Source organism: Miscanthus floridulus, chromosome 13 (genome assembly GCF_019320115.1).
Source record: "Miscanthus floridulus cultivar M001 chromosome 13, ASM1932011v1, whole genome shotgun sequence".
Lineage (NCBI taxonomy): Eukaryota > Viridiplantae > Streptophyta > Magnoliopsida > Poales > Poaceae > Miscanthus > Miscanthus floridulus.
The window spans coordinates 30,910,902-30,918,654 of NC_089592.1; positions in this window are offsets into that span (position 1 = coordinate 30,910,902).

Consider the following 7,753-nt stretch of genomic DNA (forward strand, 5'->3'; position numbering starts at 1 on the left):
TATAGCCGCAGATGAACTCGTGGCAAAATTGCGACAAGCAAGCCCAATGTAAGTATGCATGAGTACCTTGAAGATCGAGGGACGAGCTTAGTGCCCAGGCTAGCGCCAGGGGCAGGCTGTAGCCCCCAGGCTCCAGGCACAACGTGGCACCGCGTGCTGGACGCTGGGCGCAGCCACTGCTGTTGCTAGCCTCCTGCCATCTGCCGAGAGCAGGGAGCGCGTGGGACCAGGAGGGGGAGCTGGGAGCGTGCGGGATCGGAAGAGGGAGCCGTCGTGGCACCGCACTGACCGACACCACCTTAGATTGGAGCATCGCCGTCAAGCGCCCTTGGCTGCATCGAGGTGGATCAAGGCCAGGGTTGGGCGCTCTCCATGACTCCGCCACTCCGACGCCTTCTTCGCCATCTCTGAATCGACAACGAAGGAGCTGCCACCTTAGGGATGCCCGCCGACCAAATCCGCTGCTCTGAGGACTAGATCCGCCGAGCCCCAAGAAGAACAGAGCTCCACCATAGTCGAATGGGGTGGGATGGGGCAGATTGGAATTAGGAGGGAGACACGAGAGAGAGAGAGTGGAGCATGACGGAAGAGGAAAAAGCTAGAGGCTGCTTGCGGGAGATGAAAGAAGAGGCGGTGGCGGCTACGTTTAGGATTTGGGAAAAGACCTAGGGTTTGTCACGAGCGAGCTAGATAGAGGTGGGGCACGCAAGCTCAACGTGGGGCCCATTTTCTTTAGCGACAGACAGATTGACGGTACACTTGGCTTTAGCGACAGATGGTTCAATGTTAAATATGAATACCTATAGCGACAGACACTAAATCGCTAAATGAGGATTTAGCGTCAGATGGTCTCTGAGTTATCTTTAGCGTCAGATCATCCATCACCAAATATAATTTTTAGCGTCAGATATCTGACGGTGAAGCGGTGTTGTGGTGTAGTGTATGGTGCTCTAGATTCCTCTCCCTAAGAACTTATCTATAAGCGAACATCCAGGACTTACAGTACAACTATGAGGGCTATATGGCTCTGGCCTTAGCTCAGTATGAGGCCCTTTTCTAGCTTGTTAGAGGTTACCTTTATGGCGTAAGAATGGCTTGACAAATCGGGTATAGGACAGCCTCTACTCTTATGTGTACATGCTGCGTGTCATTGTGCCATTCGACAGGGGGTTCCTATATCTATTTGTCGAGTGAATCTAATGGCCCTAACTTGTTAGACGAACCTTTGAAAGGCTTCATAGTGAACCCTGCCGACCTTCCTTGGTAGTGGGTCAATAGGTTGGCTGCCTCGAGCAAAAGGGTAAATTACGACTCACAGTGAAGGTGTACAACCTATGCAGAGTGTAAAACTAGTATATTAGCCATGCTCACGGTCACGAGCGGCCTTGGACCCTTACGGAATAGATGATGAACACTGATGATACTGATGATAAAGATGCTCACTAATGATTACTATTTATGCTATTCATTATTCATGTTGACCTGATCATGTGTTTATATGGGCTTGTGATAAACTTGTAGCCACCAAAATGCTAAAAGATGACTCATTAAAAGCTAATCCCAGTTAAACTAGTGTCAGCCTTTTGAGCCTCATGAGCCTCATGAACCTCATGTTATATTTGTTGAGTACAACATGTACTTACGCTTGCTTTATTTTTTCAATTATTTGGATAAAAATCTCGGATGGGTACCAGATTGCTAGAGTTTGGAGAAATTAGGCTTGTGATCAACCAGTCAGTTGTCCCTGTGGAATTGGAGTCTTCACTCGAAGATCGGAGTTGTCTTTCCGCTGTTTGCTGTTTAATGTTATATCTCTTCTAATAATACGTTATATTGAGCATTGTCTTTTGATATTACCCTTATTTGTAGCTATATGTGAGATAGGCTCATATATGGTGTGTATCTGGTTTTGTTCTTAAAACTGGGTGCTACACCAGCTTAAGTGTTCGATTGTTGTGAATTCTTGATCGTAAATTGTACCTAATAGTTATATAATGTATGGTTCAACAACACCATTAATATAATGAAGGGTGTGAATAGAACCATGAGAACTATAGTGGACATACAAACCATATGATTGTTTCATAATTTGTCATGTTTCTAATGGTATGATATGATATATGCTTGATCTTAGGTACTGACACTATGGTGATGGTGGCAATTACTATATATTAATGTGTGTGACTGACATCTTAGCTTTACCATACCAAATTATGGAGACATGTCTATCGAACGTAGACTTGCTTTTGTTCTTCAACGCCTGATGTTCTAGTATATAAAAGAGTAGATAACATGCACATGCACACAAGGTTGCCACGATGATAGGCTTAAGGCCTTGTTTGGATGCAAGTATATCCATCTCAATTCACATGTGTTGGAGTAGAATGGAATGGAATTAAGTTCAATTACACTCTAATTCACTTCAACACATGTGGATTAAAATAAATGCATGGGCATCCAAACAAGGCCTAAAGTGTCACAGAACCGACCAATTTATAAGAGCACAAGTACAAAAACAATCGCCGAAACGATCAAATTCTCGAACTTGAGCCCATATAAACCCGGTAGTCAACCGAAATCTCGAAGGATTTCAAACCAACTTGCATGCAACCAAGATCACAGTAATTCAACATAACATATCGCACGTTACAACATTTCGCATACGTTCGCAAATAGGTTACATCATCACAGAGTCATTGTTATTACAAAACGAGTCTTGTAAACATGCGGAAGCAAATAGTTTAACTCACACATCGAGTTCAAATACACATACTGGTTAGCTGATCACGGACCGCAAAAGCATTCAGATAAGAGAAAGGAGATCATGCCCATGATCTAGTCCACATCACCCGCCGGGTGGAGACAATACTTGCAGAATCCCTGATATAGGAGGTCATCTGCAACAAGAGGGAATAAACCCTGAGTACGGGAATGTACTCAGCTAGACTTACCCGTCGAAAACTAAACAAATGACACCAAGGATTATGCATAGCTTAATGTAGTGGAGCTGGCTGACATTTTCTTTTTGCAGAAAAGCATAAGTAATAATGATCAACTCTTAACCTGAACTAGCAGTAACTTTTTAGCCATTAACCTGTCATCTATATTAGCACCTGTACTAAGCAATCATTTTATTAGGGTGCAAACATTAATAACCATATCAGGTATTCATTGTGGCAACCTTATCATCATCCATTTAACCATATTGTTAAATTAATTGAATCTACGTTGCCGCTGCTCAGTCAAGTTCTCACTATCCGGGAGAGATGGCGATTCGAATCGATTCCTATCCAGCTGGAGGGGTATTCCTAAACACAAACCCTGCTTCCCCCGTCAGGGTCACAACAAGTCACCTTTGGTACAATTCAGGAGTCGCGGGTCCAAACAGATCGGCATTCTCAGAGAACCACTCTGCCAAGGTTGTTCGGGACTCTAACCCGCCTTGGACTTATGCCAATGGCTCTCCGCACATCCTTACTACCTCTAGAGTGCCGCCACTGCTCGCGTTCTGGGCCTGAATCGAGCTACTAGGCTTCGCGGTCAGAATGACTTATCCGGCCAGCTAAGTGTTAGGCTGCGTTCAACATGACATGAGGACGTACAACGTATCGGTCCTTAAACGACTCAGATGGAGTCACTATGTTCAAACCTACACAAGACCCCGCCCGATCTTAATTCATTATTCACATGGTTCTTTTCCACGATAGCAAATATAGCCAACCGTGATCCACCTCATCCTAAAGCTCACAGGTGACAGGAAATCACCTGACTTCTACCGCACTAAGCATGGCTAAGCATTTAACCCGTTCCTGAACTTAAATAGGATTCCAGTGCGATATCTGGACAAGGAAGGATATATAATGCAACAATTGGTTTCAACCAATTCCTATACTTAATGCATCATCAACAATAAAAGATACTCAATGTATTTGTGAAAACATAGGAGGCTTAATATGCTCCGGGGCTTGCCTTTCAGGAACGAGGAAGGCTGGTGGTCAGGGCACTCGGGCAATTCCTCTACAGCGACTGCTTCGTCGGCTTCCTGCACCTCGGGTTCCTCCTCCTGGTTGGCTCCCTCGAACTCCAGCAACGTCACTCCCTCCGGCACACCTATTGCATGAATGTGCAAGATAAATACCATGGATGCACATGTACGAATGTCGGGGATGCTCGGGGAATGCACATGTTCGCTGTAGTTTGCATATTCCAACTTAAGCCCTATTCAAATCACTTTCACTTACCACGTTTATACAACCTAAGGTATAATTGCTCATCTTCTGTTAATGACCTAGCATCTGCACCTAAGCATATTCTCAAGTTAGGCTAACCCCTAAAACAATCAATGAGAACATTGCACAAGCATACACTCAAGCATTTGTATTACAACCAAATGGAGACTATATATCGGTACAGTAAACTAGCCATAACTGGAGATTTATAAATCCAATTGATATGCAACAAGACAACCTGGAAAGCTTATAAAATTGTCTACAAAACATTTTCAGACCTCAAAGCATGATTCTAACCTTTACCAGGTCGAACTCATAAATCAATAGAACTCTGTCCTCACAAGGCAGAGAACAAGCAAAGACTGGAACCTAACTTTAAACAGCTGTAGTTTCTAAACTACTGGGCCAAATGCCCTCAAATTTTGATAGGAGCTAGATACATAAGTTATCTACAGCTTTTGTATTCATCACAATCACATAAAACCAAATTATCATGGGGAACTTTCCAAAGTCCCCAGATCTGTCCAGAGGGACATGATGCAACAAATAATTATTAACTTATGATATAAACACTTAATTGGACAAAACCAACTTTACTAACATATCACACATATCACAAGCACACCAGAAAGTAGGGTGTTCATCCCCAAAACATTTCTTTTAATACCTTTCTTAATTTATTTAATTAATTAGTGGAAATAGTAAACATATATGAAAACTACACCATTAATTCTACAAAAATTACAGTAGACACTACATGCTCTAAGTAGACTACCATAAAAATTTCACACCATTTGAGTAAGTATAACAACCTACACAAAAATGGTAAGGCAGAATGACTTAAAATGGCATAATTAGGAAACCTTAGTGAAAAGTGTCAAGCAACAAATTTCATATTTTTCCTAGCATCTATAAGGTATCAAGATACTACCCACCAAGTTTCATGGCCATAGGATTCATAAATAATTTACTAAAATTCACCCAAGTATCTACCAATGATAAAAGGAAAATCTATAACTCAAAAACTACACATGCAATGTCTCTCAAATTTTAACCAGAGCTTCTACTAAGCAATACTAGCTTACCCACAAAATTTCACAATTTTTGGATCACAGAAACTCAAGATAAAATTCAAACAATTTTGCATGTATCCAAAAACACATTTCAAAGTCCTATTTAATTCATCAAAAATTTCTAAAACATGTGCTCATATAATATTTTTGTTAAATACTAGACATGACTAGGAACTTCACAAAATTGGAACCATATCCTTTGGATCTACCAAACTTGAGTTACATATTTTTGAATCTATACACCAAACTGTGAAAAACAGTTAAACAAAACAATTAAGGAAACCATTTCACTGATGTTGGGTCGGCCCGAGGAAATGGCGGCCCAAGAACACGCGCTGGCGCGGCCCAGACAACGGCGCGGCCCACGCTGGGCTCCCGCTTCAGCCGCGGCGCTGATAAGAGGGACCCGCGCGTCAGCGAGACAGGGCAGGGGAGAAGGAACAGCCGGTGGCGCAGTTCACCGTCGGTGGCTTCTCCGGCGAAGGCAAAGGTGCCAACATGTTCGCCTCACCTAAGTGGACCTAGGGGAACCTTCTATTGCAGCTACTGACGCCGCTAGCGGGGGTGGCGATGGCCACGGCGGCGCTCGGCCATGGCACGGCCGGCTCCGGCGAGGCTACGGCGCTACGTCCAGAACGGAAGGCGCTACGAGCATCAGCAGTGCACCTAGGATCTAGCGTAAGGCAGAGGAGGGGATGGGAGGGTCACGGTGGCGGTTGTTCACGTGGAGCGACAATGCCAGCGAGGTCCTGCCATGGCTGTGGTGGGGGAAAACGGCGAATACGCCCTTACCGAGGCACGATCGACTCGACGGTGAGGTGGAGATGGTAAAGGGAATCACGGCGAAGCTCTAGGTGAACGGGGCAATGCGTTTTTGCAACAGCGTGGAAGCTAGGCGAAGGCGAAGGTGCGGCTGGCAATGGCGGATGGTTGCTTGCTTGGTGCAACACGCGGTGGAGGCAAAGAAAGGCGAACAGGAGCGGTTGAGTGCGTCGGGCAGGCGCGCGGGGTGCTCAAGACGCGGCTGGCCATGCCAGGGCGTCCACGGCGCGTGGCCAGCGTGCTCAGGCGAGCAGCGATGCGTGGCACACACGCGTCGTCACCTTTCTGAACCGGTCGGCCATGATCACTGAAGGTTTTCTGAAAACGCGATTCAGAGTTCATCCAGTCCGACTGACAGGCGAACATTGACACCGATTAACTCCTAAATCGTGACATTTTAGAGGAAACAATGAACATGAAAGTTGTAGCCCGTACTTCCATCTTCAATTTCTATTTAAGTGCCAAGGACTAATTCCCAACGGATACAGAGTAAAATCGAGCCAAAGTCAGCTCCTTCAAACTGTAATTGCAATCAATACTTAGAAAAATTCTTAAGTGAAGAATCAGCCCTGATTTCTGGCTTGTGGGTCCAAATTGAACATGTTGTGCACATTTTCATGAGATGGCCATAAAATAACTTTTGTTCCTTACATAATTCTCTACATCTTTGCTTTAGGTTGCTCTGACATGCAAACATCCTAAACCACACTTTTTAAATAGTCAAACAAAAGGGTTCAGGGGTCAAATTTGGTCAACCATGACTTTGGAAACCTAATTAGTCAAAGTGACCAACATGAACAATGTTCCAAAAGACATTTTATGTGTAACTAAGTTACTTACAAGCATTTCTAGCCACACCACGCATTGGTCACACAAGAATCAATCAAGGTATGTACTGAAACAATGAAAAACACAAGAAATGTTACAAATGTTTCATAGTCATGTTTCACACGTTTCATGATCTCGTTGCATAGTATTAACTAACCTTGTTTCACTAAGTGAGTGGCACATGTTGCACTTAAGTGTTGCACACTTTACATTTCATAAAAGAACAACACACATGAAATATACAACATGTTGCAATGTTTCGAAATTATGTTTCATGTGCTATAAGTTCACGAAGGGATGCATGATGCTCATGTTCATGAAATATAGTGCAAATGTGGAAGCTAAACACCAGGGGTGTTACAGCCCTCCCCCCTTATAAAAATCTTGTCCTGAGATTTGAAAAGCGTACCATTGTTGATAGAATTCCTTATAACCATCCCTCAAATAATCTTCCCTTTTCCACGTTGCATCGCGTTCACTACCCTGATTGCTCCACATGACTTTGTAGAACTTGACTACCCGACTCCGAGTCACTCGCTCATGAGTGTCAATCACTCGAACCGGCTTTTCTTCAAAGGTCAAATTAGATTTTAACTCGATATCCCCCAATGGAACTCTCTCTTCAGGGACGCGAAGATATTTCTTCAATTGAGATACATGAAAGACATTGAAGATAGCACTCATCTCAGGAGGTAATTGAATCTTGTACGCCACTTTACCACTTTGTCCAATGATTTCAAATGGACCAACGTATCTCGGCGCAAGTTTTCGCTTCACACCAAAGCGTTGGGCACTTTTCAT